The sequence below is a fragment of the Hemitrygon akajei genome, unplaced genomic scaffold (assembly GCF_048418815.1).
Source record: "Hemitrygon akajei unplaced genomic scaffold, sHemAka1.3 Scf000034, whole genome shotgun sequence".
In the NCBI taxonomy this organism is placed as follows: domain Eukaryota; kingdom Metazoa; phylum Chordata; class Chondrichthyes; order Myliobatiformes; family Dasyatidae; genus Hemitrygon; species Hemitrygon akajei.
Genome location: NW_027331920.1, coordinates 1,206,023 through 1,222,834, shown reverse-complemented (window position 1 = coordinate 1,222,834; position 16,812 = coordinate 1,206,023).

The window sequence follows — 16,812 nt, the reverse complement described above, 5'->3', positions numbered from 1 at the left end:
CCAATCACCCGTCTTGACTTACTGTTCCGGGGGAAACTCCTCTTTATTCTCTTTGGGTCCCGTTAATGGCTTTTCCCCGCCAAGATGAGGGAACAAACTGTTTATTAGCAAGCTTGCGTTGCTGTGTTGACGCACAGAGAGCTTGGGAAAACCTACAAGTCAGTTGAGTTCCTGAGTACGATTTGGGCGGCTGTTAAAAACTTCCCTTATCACACACACACACACTGATAAGGCACACAAGGCAGCTTCTCTCATGCAACAAACACTTCTTTGTTCATACATTATTCTCACAGCACGACTTCTCAAGCTGCCAATAACTCAGTTCGGCTTTAACCCTTTTAATTGTTCATGTAATTCCCCAATCTTAGAGTTAGTCACAGACATGACAGCACAGAAACTGCCCTCCGGCCCGTCACCCTGCTGCTCCTCTCCCGCGAGAAACAGTCAAAGAAACCACAGGGCAGAAACAGACACTTTGCCCATTACCATGTCGTTCCTGTCCCGTGAGTGTGAGACACAGACACGACACAACAGACACAGTCCGTTCGACCCATCACCGGTTCATTCCAGTCCCGTTAGACTGACTCACCAACCCGACCGGTCCCATCAACCTAACATTATTGTCCCGTTTGAGTCAGTCTCAAAACGTAGAGCACAGAAAAAGACCCTTCGTACATCATCATGGCTGTAAGAGACAGTTACAGACACAACACCACGTAGCCCGTTAAGGCCATTATCCCGTTAATCGTGTCACGTTAGAGTCAGGCACAAACGTGACAGCGAAGGAGAAGGCCATTTTGCCCATCATCCAGCAGACTCTGTCCCATTACAGTGAATCACAGACACGACAGCACAGAAACACTCTTCAGCTCATCTTCCTGCCTGTTCTATCCCATTTTCCACAGACACTGGGACAGACCCTTCAGCCCATCATTGTACCCATTCTATCCCATTAGCAGTAGAAAATGGGAGAGGGAGAGACACAAGGAGAGACATTTCGGCCCATCATCCTGCCGCATCTCCCCCATTAGAGTCAGTCACAGACACTACGGCATGGAAACAAACTCTCCGGCCCATCTTCCTGTTGTTCCTTTCACGTTAGAGTCAGTCACAGACACAGTACAGCAACGAAACAGACTGTGACTGAACAGGTTGGTATTGCTAATTCTCTGCTAACCTTGACCCTTTGCCCGGTTAGTCAGTCCTCGTTCTGTCCATGGTTTAGTTTCCCCAGTGGTTCACGCCTCCGCCCCCCCACCCCCACCCCGTTCCGCAGCTCTTGGGAGTTCACCGTTTACACACCCCACAGTGAAACAATGGCGAGCTTGGCTAATCAAAACGATCCTTTCATTTAACTTGCACTGCTGGTCCATAACTCATAAAAATAAGGATTCTAGACACAGTCATTCCAAACACTTTCATTTGTTTTCACTCATACCGTTACAGGAGCTTGTAGACAGCAGAACGGCCCCAAAAGACCAGAAGGACTGTTTGAGGGGTCCTGAAATAAAACCCGGGTTAGTGGGGTCAGGTGCCCCACACCCTGAACAGGTAACACCACTGGTGGGGAGGGCATTATTACTTTATATTCATCCGGGCAGATGTACACTGATCTATGGATTTAACTGTGGCATATGTTGTGAAATAAAACGCTAGCATGTTAGAATCTCAGCCAGGTGGAGGGAGATTTAAACCCCCAGTCTTTTTTTGCGAGGTTGGATTTGACAGTTCGGGAATAGTTATAAGGAAAAGTTAAAAGACAAAGTTTGTCGTTAAGAAAGTGTCTGTATATTTGTACTTTTTGTGCATGGGCGTTTGTTTTCATTTGTTTCTTTATAAATATATTTTTCTCTACACACGTTTCCGGCAGCTTCTGTACTTTTCCATCCGGCACTAAATAAAACTCCTTGCTGTTGCGGCTTGCCGTCCGTCGGTTTGTCTTTCAACAGGTGACCTCGTCGGGTTCTCTCCACACACCTGATAGCGAAGTGTGATGCCCCAAATGCACATCAGATTATCCCAGAGCAGGTATCATTTCACACAGTTCACCAAATAGCTGCCTCCGCCTTACAAAAATAGCAAAAAAAAGAACAAAGTCCAACTTCAATATTTATTTATTCATAAAGTACCTTGAGAGTCATCACATCCGAAATCGACCTGCACCCCCAAATCCGTGTGTACACTGCAAATATAACGAGGCACCCAAATCTGTCCGCTCTCCCACATTCGTGTGCAACCTCATATTTGATAACACACCCCATATCAGTGTGTGCCCATAAACTGGCCGACACACTCCTAGATCTGTGTGCATCCCAAAATCCATATGCACCCCACACGTCACTGTGCAGAGTGAAATCCACCGACACCCCCAAAACAGTGTGCAGCCCCTGTTTAGGGACACCCCTAAACCTGTGTGCACAAAATCTATCTGCACCCCCAAAACAGTGTGCAGCCCCAACACGCTAACACCCCACCTGCACATCAGATTACGCCCCCCAGCAAGAACAATTACAAACCGTTTACAAAATAACTGCCTACACCTTACAAAAACAGCAAGAACAAAGTTCAGAATTCAAACTGTATTTATTCATAAAGTGCCTTGAGATTCATAACATCGCTAATGCGACCTACACCCTCAAATCCGTGTGTACGCTCCAAATATAACGATGCACACAAATCTGTGCGCTCTCCCAAATTCGTGTGCACCCTCACATTTGAGAACACACCCCATATCAGTGTGTGCCCACAAACTGGCCGGCACACTCATAGATCTGTGTGCATCCCAAAATCCACATGCACCCCTAACTCCCAATGCACCCACACATCACCAAGCAGAGTGAAATCCACCGACACCCCCAAAACAGTGTGCAGCCCCTGTTTAGGGGCACCCCTAAACCTGTGTGCACAAAATCGGTCTGCAACCCTAAATCAGTGTGCTGCCCCAACACGCTGACACCCCACCTGCACATTAGATTACACCCCCCCAGCAAGAACAATTACAAACCGTTTACAAAATACCTGCCTCCACCTGACAAAAACAGCAAGAACAAAGTTCAGAATTCAAACTGTATTTATCAGTAAAGTAACTTTGAATGAAACAACCTTGAGATTCGTCACACCCCGAATCGACCTACACCCCCTAATTCCCCATGTTTGCTAACACACTTCAGAACCTGCGCTTATCCCCAAATCTGAGCGCACTTCTCAACCCAGTCACACCTCTCATACATGGAATATTATCTCAGAGCAATAATCATGCCAAACTGTTCAGTAAATAGCGGCCTCCACCTTAAACTAACAGCAAGAACAAAGTTCAAGGTGCATTTATCATTAAATTATTCAAAAATGGAACAATCTTGTGTTTTGTCAAAGTACCAATTCAGCAGACACGCCAAATCCGTGTGCACCCACATATCAGTGAGCACCTCCAAATCTATGTGCACTGCCGAATCCGTGTGTACCCACATATCAGTGTGCACCTCCAAATCTATGTGCACTGCCGAATCCGTGTGTACCCACATATCAGTGTGCACCTCCAAATCTATGTGCACTGCCGAATCCGTGTGCACCCACATATCAGTGAGCACCTTCAAATCTATGTGCACTGCCGAATCCGTGCACACCCCAAACCCGCTGACACTCTCCACATGCACATTAGATTATCCCAGAGCAAGAATGATTTCAAACAGTTCCCAAATAGCTACCCCACCCTAAAAAATAGCAAGAACAAAGTTCAAACTCTGAAGTGTATTCATTATTAAGGTATCTATAAATGAAACAACCTGAGATTGGTCACACCCTCAGATGCGCCGACGCTGCCACATTTGCTTTGTGTGAGAAGCCAGAGTGTGGTATTAGATGGTCTCCTCTCTGAATAAAGGCCTGTGACCAGTGGAGTGCCGCAGCGATCGGTGCTGGGTCCGTTGTTGTTTACCATCGATATCAACGATCTGGATGATAATATGATACAGTACATCAGCAAGTTTCTGAATGCCACCAGGATTGGGGGTGTAGTGGACAGTGAAGAAGGCTTTCATGTTTGTTTCAGCTTGATCTGATCCAGCTGGAAAAATGGGCTGAAAAATAGCAGATCGAATTCAGTGCAGACAAGAGAGAGGTGTTGCTCTTCCATAGAACCAAACAGGGTCGGTCTTACAAAGTGAACGGAAGGGCACTGAGGAGCGTAGAAGATCAAACGGATCTGGCAATACAGGTCTATAATTCATTCAAAGTGGCTTCAAAAGTATACAGATTGTTTGGAACATTGGCCTTCATAAATCAATGTATCGATTGTCGGAGATGGGATGTAATATGAGAGATACTGATGAGGACTTGCTACGAGATCTGTGTTCAGTTATCGTCACCTAGCTACAGGAAAGCTGTAAATAAGGTTGAAAGGGTACAGGGGAAATTTGCAAGGATGCTGCCAGGTCTGGATTATCTGAGTTAAAGACTGAATAACTTAAAATTTTATCCTTGCAAAGTGCAAGATTGAGTGTAAATTTGATAGAGGTGTACAGAATTATGGGGGTATAAATCGGCAAGATTTTTCTGCTGATGTTGTGTGGGACTACAACCAAACATCATTGGATTAGCTTCCGATGATCAAGGAAAGTTCGAAGAATAAGCCTGGAAATTAGAGACAGGTGCGTCTGACATTAGTCGTGGGTAACTTATTGGAAGACGTTTGAAGGGGCAGGATATAGAAACTTCTGAATATCAATAGTATTCTGGTAAACTGGTTTTGCAGATGACACCTAAATTCAGAGCGTGAGTAGGTAGCGAAGTAGGTGAACAAAACTTTCAGCATGAATTAAGCAGCTGGAAAGAATTTCTAAAAATGACAGTTGGAATTTAATGCAGATCAGTGTGAGGTGTTGCACTTTGGGAAGACCGAGCAGAGAAGGACATGCACAGTGAATGGTAGGCAATTGAGGAGTACGGGAGAATGGAGGAATCTGGGAATACAGGTCCATAATACCTAGGCAGGTCATAGATTGGGTCATAAATTGAGCTTTTGTCACATTGACCAACATAAGAGCAGATGATTCTACACGTGATAAAACCAAATGAGCATCCATATTGCCTCTTAATACGACAAGGGGATCGATCCAGGAACCATTTATGTGAACATCCTGTGAGCCCTCTCCAACGTCAGTCCATCCTTCCTAAGATAAGGGGCAGAAAACTGCTCACAATACTCCAAGTGAGGCTTCACCAGTTGTTTATAAAGTCTCAACATTTCATCCTTCCTTTCATATTCTCGTCTTCTCGAGGTGAATGCCAACACCGCACTTGCCTTCCTCACCACCGACTCAACCTGTAAATTAGCCTTCATGTCAACCTGCACAAAGACTCCCAAGACCCCTTGCGCCTCATTAAAAAAAAATATTTATCAACTAATAAATAGTCTACCTTTTATTTATTCTACCAAAGTACATGACCATACACTTCTTGACGATATATTCCGTCTGATACATTCTATCCTTTCTTCTAATCTGCCTAACACCTTCTGTAGCCTCTCTACTTCCTCAAATCTATCTGCGCTTTCACCTATCTTTGTATCATCCGCAAACTTGGCCACAAATCGCTCAATTCTGCCATCCAAGCCATTGACATATAATGTAAAAAGAAACGGTCCCAACACAGCCCGCTGCGGAACACCACTAGTTAACGGCAGCCAACCAGAAAAGGTTCCCTTTATTCCCACGCTTCGCAACCTGCCAAACAGCCAATGTTTTCTACATACCAGTAGCTTTTGTGTAATACCATGTGCTCTTAATTTGTTTTGCAGAGTTATGTGTGGCACCTTGTCAAAGGCCTTTTGAAAATCCAAGCAGACAACATCCTCTGTTTCTCTTTCGTCTACCCTGGTTGTTATTTCCTCAAAGAATTCCAACAAATTTCAGGCAAGATTTTCCACTGACAAAACCATGCTGACTCCGGCCTATTCTATCATGCGCCTCCAGGAACCCCGAAACCACCTACTTAATAATCGACTACAAACCACCGAGTAATACGATAATATTTAACCTGACTCGGAATGTTTAAAGGAGATGTGCGATGCAAGTTTTCTTTTCACACCCATAGTGGTGGGTGCCTGGAATGAATGCCTGGGAAGGTGGTGGAGGCAGCAGACGCGATAGAGGATATTAGATACCACGTGAGTGTGAGGCGAATGGAGGGATGTGGACCTTGTGCGGGCAGGAGGGTTTGGTATAGTAAGGCATTGAATGACCAGTTCAATTGGTTCAGAACAACACAGTGAGCAGAAGGGCCCGTACTGCTCCATGTTGGTGTGACCACAGCTGGAGGACCGTGCGCACCTCTGGTTGGTCACCTCTGGAAGGACGTGATTAACCCGGAACGGCGGAGAAAGGATTCACGGCTTTTGCCGCCGGGACTGCAGGACTCGAGTCAGAAGGAGACTGGACAGTGACTGTCGCAAACAAGAGTAAATCTGCAGTAATCAAGGAGCTATCCTCCTTTTTCAAAGAAAGACGCTACCTTTCTACCATCAACGCTGCCCTCTACCGCATCTGTTCCAATTCACGCACGTCTCCATCGCCTCTCTCTGCTCCTCCTTCCTCCTTTTCTTTCTTTCATAGCCTTCTGTCCCTTACACCAACCAACTTCCCAATGAACCTCCCCCTCCCACTTTTACCTATCACCTAGTGTTTCGCTCTCCATTCCCCTCACTTTTTAAATCTACTCCTCAGCTTTTTTTTTCTCCAGTCCTACCGAAGGGTTTCGGCCCCAACCGTCGACTGTGCATTTTCCATAGAGGCTGCCTGGCCTGCTGAGTTCATCCAGCATTTTGTGTGTGCTGCTTGGATGGTGACTGTGCAGTGATCCCAATTCTGAGTGCGATGCAACACTGATTCTCCTCTCCGCCACCACTGTCACTGTGTAATTGTCGGGTAATGCAAAGTGTGACAAAATCTATGTACGTGATGCATAAACACGCGCTTGGAAATGAACTACAATTCCCGTCGGGCATCACAACTCGGTAAAATCTGCCATGGGCACGGAGCGGAAGAGGAGGGTTATAGTCAGGTGCAGATTTCAACCCGGCCTATCGTAGCTCAGACTTACTTCTGTTCCCTGCTTTTAGTGGCTGAGATGCCTGTCGATCAAATGAGAGCTCACACGATAATTTCTCAAGATGAGCGTCAGTCAGTCTTGCAAACAGATAAAGGGAATGTTAATTTAGTGTTCCCAACCAGCAAACAGACTGACGTCAGTGATTAAATGTTGTCATCCCAGTTCTCTCAATAAAGATGCTTCACTTGTGGATAAAATGAATTTTCTGATGTTTGTAACGGATGTGGTGAATCGTCCGGATCAAACATCTCGTCATACTGATGGAATTAAATTATTGTGAAAGCTGCAGGAAGATATTTTGCTGTTTGGTGTTACATGGGAAGCTGTAAATGAAGCTGCCAGTCTACTTGTGAAGGTACATAATGGGATTAAAAATATTGCAATGGAGTGTGAGAACACTAATTTCTAAAGGTTAATACTTTAAGAAGTTTATTTCTGATTTGTCAAACCTCCGGATGTTATATGGATACAGGTATCCTGGTTGTTACCACTAGATTTAATGTCCATAATAATCCTGAAACGGAAAAAGATTTAACATTCGTTTCGAACATACTTGCTGGAGTCTGTATGTGGGATGTTATGGGTGATGAAACATTGGGGATTGATCATTTTCCTGTCTTTAGTTTGCCTTTTAGTTTGGGAACATTGAGTCAACATTCCCTTTATCTGTTTGCAAGGCTTTAGCTTGAGTTTGGATTTATATCGGGGATAGGAAACCACAAGTAGGAGGTGGAATTTTTGGTAAAACAAATTGCAAGAAATCCAGTGTTTTCTGTGATCTCAGTCTCAGAGTGACATCATTTAGAATAGAACGGCACAGACCATGGTGGGGAAGGAGGTGATTTACTGGAATCGTATTGAGATAATATAGGAAGGGTTAATAAACTTGGAGATGTTTGAAGAATGATTGAGAAAATTGGGGAATTCGAAGGGATCATAATAATCCAGTACTGATTAATGTAGGCAAGATGATTGCTACAGAAATGGGGAAGGTTGTGTTACTGGCTGGGTCATTTGCTGCGATTCGTAATCACGATAATTTAACTGAAGAAGTTAAACAATATAGGGATACGTTTTTCAGTGAATACCTGATGTGTTGGAAGTTAGATGTAGCAATGATAGTATCAGTGATGTCAAGTATTTTTTGTGTGAATTTAAGAATATTATTAATGCAGGTTAGGCATCCCCATGAAAGGATGATCGTATGACCAGACATATGACTGACAGCTCTCTTGAGAAAATGTTATCATTTTTGAATCGTATTTGGAGGTTAGACCATCTTCCTTCCCCATGGAAAATGGCCGCAGTAGAGTCTATTAGAAAATCTGGGAGGTCCCCATCTGATCCTTCCAGTTGTGGGCTTATACCGTTAATGTTTCATTTATGTAAATTGATGGAATGTCAGGTAATCGAGCGTTTGAGTTATACTTTGGAAAAGAGAAGTGATATAGCGTTTTATTAGAGTGGATTTTGGAAGACTAGAATGACATTAAATTCATGTCCTGAACCAAAGGGGATAATTTTACACAAATTCTCTCACGCCAAGACTGAACTATTCCCACAACCAATGGACACATTCAAGGAGTCTTCATCTCACGTTCTTGATATTTATTTCTTGTTTATTTATTATATATTTTTCATTTCAATTCGCACAGTTTGTTGTCCTTTGCACATTGTTGTATTTTTTCGGTCCGTCCTGTTGGTCCTTCGTTGTTTCCATTATTGGATTTACCGAGCATGCTCACAAAGAAACTAAAACTATAAAAATAATGAATTTACTGTGTTCATTCTCAATTCTACATTCAAATTTGTAAATGTCTCTCGCAAACACAAGAGTGAGTTGTGAGTTTCAAAGGTTCACCATCAGCTGAGTAAATAATTTTGTTCTGACCTGAATGGTCATCCATCACTGTGACCCCTCTTTTGAGGCAACTCTGTTAAAAGAAATATTCCTGAATCGAACTGAGCCTCGGATTCTGTGGCTCCCTGTTTCAAGGGGACACACACACACACACACACACACACACACACACACACACACACACACACACACACACACACACACACACACACACACACATATGCTTCAAAAGGGAAACAATCATACCAGTGCCCAAAATATCAACACAGTGAACTTCCTCCTCAATGACTATCACCCAGTGGTGCTCACATCTACTGTGATGAAGTGCTTTGAGGGGTTGGTCATGCCTGAAATCAACTCCTGTCTGTGCATGGACATGGACCCACTGCAATTTGCCAATCACCACGATAAGTCTACAGCAGATGCAATCTCACTGACTCTCCACTCAGCCTTAGATCAGCTGGACAATAGCAATAAAGTCAGGCAGCTGATTACAGCTCAGCGTTCAACACAATCAGACCCTCAATTGTAATCAACAAGCTCCAAAACCTGGGCCTCTGTACCTCCTTCTGCTACTGGATACTCACCAGGAGACCCCAGTCTGTATCGATCAGAAATAAGATCTCCTCCTTGCTGACAATCAACACGGGCACACCTCAACGATGTGCGCTCAGCCCACTGCTCTACTCTCTCTACACCCACGTCTGTGTGGCTAGGCTCATCTATAAACTTGCCGACGACACAACTATTGTTGCTGGAATTTCAGATGGTGATGAGGAGGAGTACAGGAGTGAGATAGATCAGCAAGTTGAGTGGTGTCGCAGCAACAACCTTGCACTCAACATCATGAAGAGAAAGGAATTGATTGTGGATTCAGGAAGGGGAAGTCGAGGGAACACACACCAGTCCTCATCGTGGGATCAGAAGTGAAAAGGGTGAGCAGTTTTCATTTCCTGCTTGTCAACATCTCTGAGGAACTATCCTGGGCCCAACGCATTGATGCAGTTACAATGAAGGCACAACATCGTCTATATTTCATTCGCAGATTGAGGGGAATCGGTCTGTCACTAAAGACACTTGCAAATTTCTACAGATGTACTGCGGAGAGCATTCTAACTGGTTGCATCACTGCCTGGTGTGGAGAGGCCACTGCACAGGATCGGAAAATGCTGCAGAAAGTTGTAAACTCAGCCAGCTCCTTCATGGGCACTGGGCCCCACAGCATCCAGGACACATTCAAAAGATGATGCCACAAAAATGTGGCATTCATCATTAAGGACTCCCATCACCCAGGACATGCCTTCGTCTCATTGCTACCATCAAGGAGGATGTACAGGACCCTGAAGAGACACTCAACGTCTCAGGAAAGGCTTCTTCACCTCAACCATCATATTTCTGAATGGACAATGAACCCACGAACACTTCCTCAGTATTTTCCCTTTCGTTTTGCACTAACGTTTAAATTTAATTTATAAATACTTACTATAATTTATACTTTTTATTACTAAATATTGCAATGTACTGCAGACACAAAGGAACAAGTTTCACCACATACGCCGGTGATATTAAACCTGATTCTGATACACAAACACACACAGCTGGGCTCAGACATACAACACTCCCACATTCCTCCCTTTGTGACACCCTGCTTGCTCCGTGGCCCCCGGTATGAAGCTCAAACTGTTGCAACACCTGCCCTTTAAATTCATGGCTGAGGCTGTTTCAGTTCGATATTACATGAAGAGCATTGAATGGGAAGGAAGGAAGGTTTGAATACAAGAATACAAGAATAAAGATCTCCTCTGAAGGTATATGGGGTCCTGGTGAGAGCGTACATGGAACACTGTGAACAGGTCTGGTCTCCCTCCCGGAGTCAGCCTGTGGGATAAAGGGAATGAAGAGATTTCCCAGATTGATTTAGGAGGTGAGGTAGTGTCCTCGGAGAGATTATACTGACCGGGCCTGTCTCAAAATTAGAGAAATAAAATGTCGTCTGACTGAGACAGACACAGTCTCACAGGGTATTGACAGGGTAGAGGCAGGAATGATGTTTCCTTCGGCTGTGGTGAGGAACCGAGGTCACAGAATCCGAGTTGACCTCAGCAGGACTGAGATGAGGAGAAATTTCCTCACCCAGAGGGCAGCGAATCTTTGGAATTTTCTCCACAAGGTTTCTGAATTCGAAGGAAAAATTTTGGGGCTCTGCGATGCTGGGAACGTTGCGCGAAAGTGGCGCTGAGGTCAAAGATCAGGCATGTTCTGAGTGAAGGACAGAACAGATGGAAATGCCGAATGGCCTGCTCTTGTTTCCTTTTTCTAAAGTCCGAGTTTACCTTTGCGCCTGGTTCTCCGTTGACCTTCAGCCTGTCCTTTTGCACAGGGGAGCGCTCACAGCACCGGAGTTCCATCTGCAGCCGCTGCGGGCCAGCTCCCGTATCCCAGCAGCAGGAGACAGGACTGGGAGGAAACTCCGGACAACAGGCCCCGATCCACGGCGGGGAAAGACCGGGCACCCTCTGTGCGGCTGAAACATCTCACGGAATCTCCGCCCGAATCTTCAGCTCTGCCATCGGAAGGATTCAAAACACCGGCTCCTGTTGCAGCCTTTACCCGGGGAGCTGCTCCCAATCTCGTGTCTCTCACCGGGTCCACTCGTTCCCGATTCCAAACTTCGGTCCGTTCAGCGTACCGCCCACTGACATCCCTCAGCCAATGGAGGCAAGAGTCTCCCATTGGTGTTTTCTGATTGGCTGTGAGTATGTCAAAGGGCGGGCTGCTGCCGGGAGCCGGAGATGTCAGTCGCTGTTTGTTCTCAGAATCAAAGCAAGTTCCTCGAAGCTCAAATTTGAAAGTAAATTTAATTATTATTTTTCAATTTTTAAAATTTTTTTTTGAACACAAACAAAAACAGAAGCACTAAACATATGCTAACAAAGCCAGGGAATCACACAAAAGCAGCAACAAATATATAACAATTAACTTTAAATATACAAATAAACAAGGAAATCCGCTCTAAATACTGTTGGACAGAAGGAATTGTATCTAAGAGGAGTCACAAAACAGGAACATTTACAGAGATAACCCAAAACGTTCACAGATTTGTACAGTCTTTACAGCCTTCTGGTTATGGGAAGTTTTCAGAGTATAAACGTATAGTTTGAAATCTGAAGTAAAAAATATAAATGAAGGTTTCTTATTGCTGTATTTGCATTTATGGATATAAAATTTGCTGTCAATTAAGAAAAGATTTATGATAAAGAAATGATCCCTGTGATATTATAAGACATTTTGAAAACAAAAAGTAAAATCCACATTAATATATTGATCTATAAATTGACAAACATCAACCCAAAATGTTTTAACATACAATCCCAAAACAGATGAAATAAATCCTCTGGATATAAACCACAAAATGAACAGTTAGTTTCAATATCAGAATTAACCCTTGTCAAATAAACATTGGTTGGATAATATCTATGTCTAATTTTAAATAAGCCCCAAATACTCCTCTACCTCAGATTCCCCAAGTGACTATTCCAAAAACTAACAGAGTACATATAAGTCGCCACATACAACTCCTACAAACATACAGAGCAAAGAATGATAACTATACCTGGATCACTGAAAGATCAACCAGAGTGCAGAAGACAACAAACTTCGCCAATACAAATAAATAACGAGAACATGAAATAACCGCAGCGGCTGCCGATAGATGTCCGGTGCACTCAGCGCTCCCTGTTCAATCTGACAGGACAAGAAAAAGTGACGCGCAAAGGTAAACTCGTGTTTCAGAAGATAAGAAATAGAGAAGGCGTGGCCATTCGGCCCCTTGCGCCTCTTCTGCCCTTCACTCAGAACATGCTTGACTTTTGACCTCAGCACCACTTTCCTGCAACTTCCCATCACCGCTGAGCCTCATGATATGTCTATTCAATTTAGAAACCTTGTGGAGATAATTGCAATGATTCACTGCACTCTGGGTGAGGAAATTTCTCCTCATCTCAGTCCTGCTGAGTTGTCCTCAGATTTTGAGTCTGTAATCGCTGGTTCCACACCTTATGGGAAACATCATTCCAGCCCTTCCGCTGTAAATATCCTGTGAGATTGTATTTCTCTGATTCTGAGACAGGAATGCGATCAGTCTCAGACAAACCACCTCTTATTTCACTCATTTGGAGACAGTCCCAGTACGATAATTTGTTGTGGGAGCATCTTTATGGACAGCAAGTGAGTGCAGTTATCCTGTGTTGTTCCACAGCCTGATGGTTGAGGGGTAGTAACTGTTCCTGACCCTGGTGGGGCGAGTCCTGAGGCTCTCGTACCGTCTACCTGATTGCAGCAGTGAGAAAAGAGCCTGCCTGTGTGGTGAGCCTGATCACAGCCGACTGTATCACCGTCCCCTCTGGCCTGCCCTATCCGGGACCAAAGGGATTGTGGAGAGTAAATGTGGTACTCTGTCGATTATCACTGTGATCCGTCCCCTCTGGCCTGCCCTATCCGGGACCAAAGGGATTGTGGAGAGTAAATGTGGTACTCTGTCGAGTATCACTGTGATCCGTCCCCTCTGGCCTGCCTTATCCGGGACCAAAGGGATTGTGGAGAGTAAATGTGGAACTCTGTCGAGTATCACTGTGATCTGTCCCCTCTGGCCTGCCCTTTCCGGGACCAAAGGGATTGTGGAGAGTAAATGTGGTACTCTGTCGAGTATCACTGTGATCTGTCCTCTCTGGCCTGCCCGATCCGGGACCAAAGGGATTGTGGAGAGTAAATGTGGTACTCTGTCGAGTATCACTGTGATCCGTCTCCTCTGGCCTGCCCTATCCGGGACCAAAGGGATTGTGGAGAGTAAATGTGGTACTCTGTCGAGTATCACTGTGATTCGTCCCCTCTGGCCTGCCCTATCCGGGCCCAAAGGGATTGTGGAGAGTAAATGTGGTACTCTGTCGAGTATCACTGTGATCCGTCCCCTCTGGCCTGCCCTATCCGGGACCAAAGGGATTGTGGAGTGTAAATGTGGTACTCTGTCGAGTATCACTGTGATGCGTCCCCTCTGGCCTGCCCTATCCGGGACCAAAGGGATTGTGGAGAGTAAATGTGGTACGCTGTCGAGTATCACTGTGATCCGGGCTCTCTTCCTGACGCTTATTAGTCTTGCCTGTGATTGCAGTGCGACAATCTCTGGCCCAATATCCCCTCTTTCTACAAAACCCCGTTTCTGTCCTTAGCCAAGTGTCTTCTTCATCTGCACCGTCCGCACGATCCTGCCACCCATTCTGGGTTCTTCGTCGGGACCCGAACTCCATCTCCTCACTACTGGTTCTCTGTGCACACTCTCGCTTTCCCCCAGTCCCTTTAAAGAGTCAATTGCGCTCCCTATTCATCAGAATTTATGTCATCCTGGGGCCAGGTCTGACACAGTGAATTGAGATTAGTTAACTTAAAGGAGTGGGCAGGCTTGGGTCTGAGACAGTTTAGAAAAGTCTGCACTGCCAGCTGGACACACTGATCTGTCCAGGGGTTTGCCGGCATTGGACTCTCACGTATCCTTAAAACGGCTATAAAGTACGCAAGGGATTCTCCTTTTTCCTGTAGTTATCGGGTAAATTCACCAAAATCCGCGTGCAGTCGGGCTGTCATTCAAATGGGTTCCCTTACCTCAGTGACCCACCGTGCCATGGCTTGTATTACATCTGCCCCTCTGGTGGCTCCCGTTCACCTTCGGGCATCTGCCTGGGAAAGGGGAACCCACTCCCTGTCCCTGTCCGTGAGGTGCCATATATAACTCTGAGGAGTGGCACAAGTCCCCGGGCAGGGTCTGGAAAGGGGAACCCAATCCCTGTGCCTGCCCGAGAAGCTCCATATATAACCCTGAGGAGTGGCACAAGTCCACGGGCAGGGTCTGGAAAGGGGAAACCACTCCCTGTCCCTGTCCGAGAGGTTCAATATATAACCCTGAGGAGTGGCACAAGTCCCTGGGCAGGGTCTGGAATGGGGAACCCACTCCCTGTCCCTGCCCGAGAGTTTCCATATATAACCCTGAGGAGTGGCACAAGTCCCCGGGCAGGGTCTGGAAAGGGGAACCCACTCCCTTTTTCAAAGAATTCAGGTAAAGCCCCTGGTCCGGACGGTTATACTGCTGAATTTTTCAAATCCTTTTCTTCTATACTCGCTCCTTGGCTTTGTAAAATTTTTAAAGATGCGTTAACCGTAGGTAAATAACCACAATCTTTTTATGATGCCTCCATTTCTCCAATTCTTAAAAAAGATAAAGACCCCACTGAATGTGTATCCTATCGGCCAATATCCTTGCTGAATACGGATTCTTAGATTTTTACCAAAATTTTCGCCACTGGATTAGAAAATGTATTACCTCAAATTATTTCTGAAGATCAGACCGGATTTATTAAAAACTGTTTTTCATCTTTTAGCATTAGAAAATTAATTAATATAATTTATACTTCTTCATCTAAAATACCAGAATGTCATTTCCTTAGATGCTGAAAAAGCGTTCGATAGAGTTGAATGGCCATATTTATTTAATACGTTGCAGAATTTTAATTTTAGCTTGAAATTTATATCATGGATTAAATTAATGTATTATAAACCTTTGGCTTCTGTTCTTACCAATAATCAAAGATCTCCTTTTTTTCAGTTGTCCCGTGGTACAAGGCAAGGCTGCCCTTTAAGTCCTCTATTATTTGACATTGCTTTGGAACCTTTAGCCGTTGCCATTCGTGAATCACCTAATATTTTTGGTATTACTCGTGGGTAAGGGACTTATAAGTTATCATTATATGCTGATGTTTTGTTACTATACATATCTGACCCTGAGAGATCTATTCCTGCTATTTCATCCTTGCTTGCTCAGTTTAGTAGCTTTTCTGGCTACAAACTGAATTTTAATAAGAGTGAGTTATTTCCATCAAATATGCAAGTTCCAATTTATAAACACTTACCATTTAAAGTTGTCACAGATCATTTTACTTATTTGGGTATTAAAATTACCAAGAAACATAAGGGTTTATTTAAAGTTAATTTTTTACCTTTAATTGAACAAATGAAGCAACTTGTTACCAGGTGGTCCCCATTATCTCTGTCATTGGTTGGTCGAGTTAATACTATCAAGATGATAGTATTACCCAAATTTTTATATGTATTCCAAGCATTGCCAATTTTTATTCCTAAATCTATTTTTGATATTATTGACTCCAAAATATCCTCGTATGTGTGGCAGAAGAAAAATTCTAGATTAAGTAAAAAATATTTATAGTAGCCTAAGAAGGAAAGTGGTTTTGCTTTGCCAAACCTGAGATTTTACTATTGGGCAGTTAATATTCAATATTTAATATTTTGGACACAAGAATTGGTCATAGTACCTTGCCCACAATGGGTAAACTTGGAGTGTAAACCTGTACGAGACTTCTCATTGTTTTCTATTTTAGGATCTTCGCTTCCTTTTGCTTTATCTAAACCGAATAAACAAATAACTAATCCTATAGTTAAACATACATTAAGAAGATGGTTTAAATTTTGTAAATTCTTTGGCTTTGAATAATCAAGCCCTATTATATCTAACTTTTTCCAGCCCTCTTTTATGGACCAAGCCTTTGTGTTATGGAAAACAAAAGGTATAACATGTTTTCGTGATCTATTTTTAGATAACAGTTTTATGTCCTTTGAACAGCTATCCAGCCTAAAACTCATTTTTTTTAGATATTTGTAAGTTAGAAATTTCTTGAATGTTATATTTTCTGAAATTATGTCCAATGGACATTAAAGAAAAAATTCTAGCTCTGAATCCTTGCCAGAAGGGTTAAGTAGCCATCATTTATCATATGATCATGAAA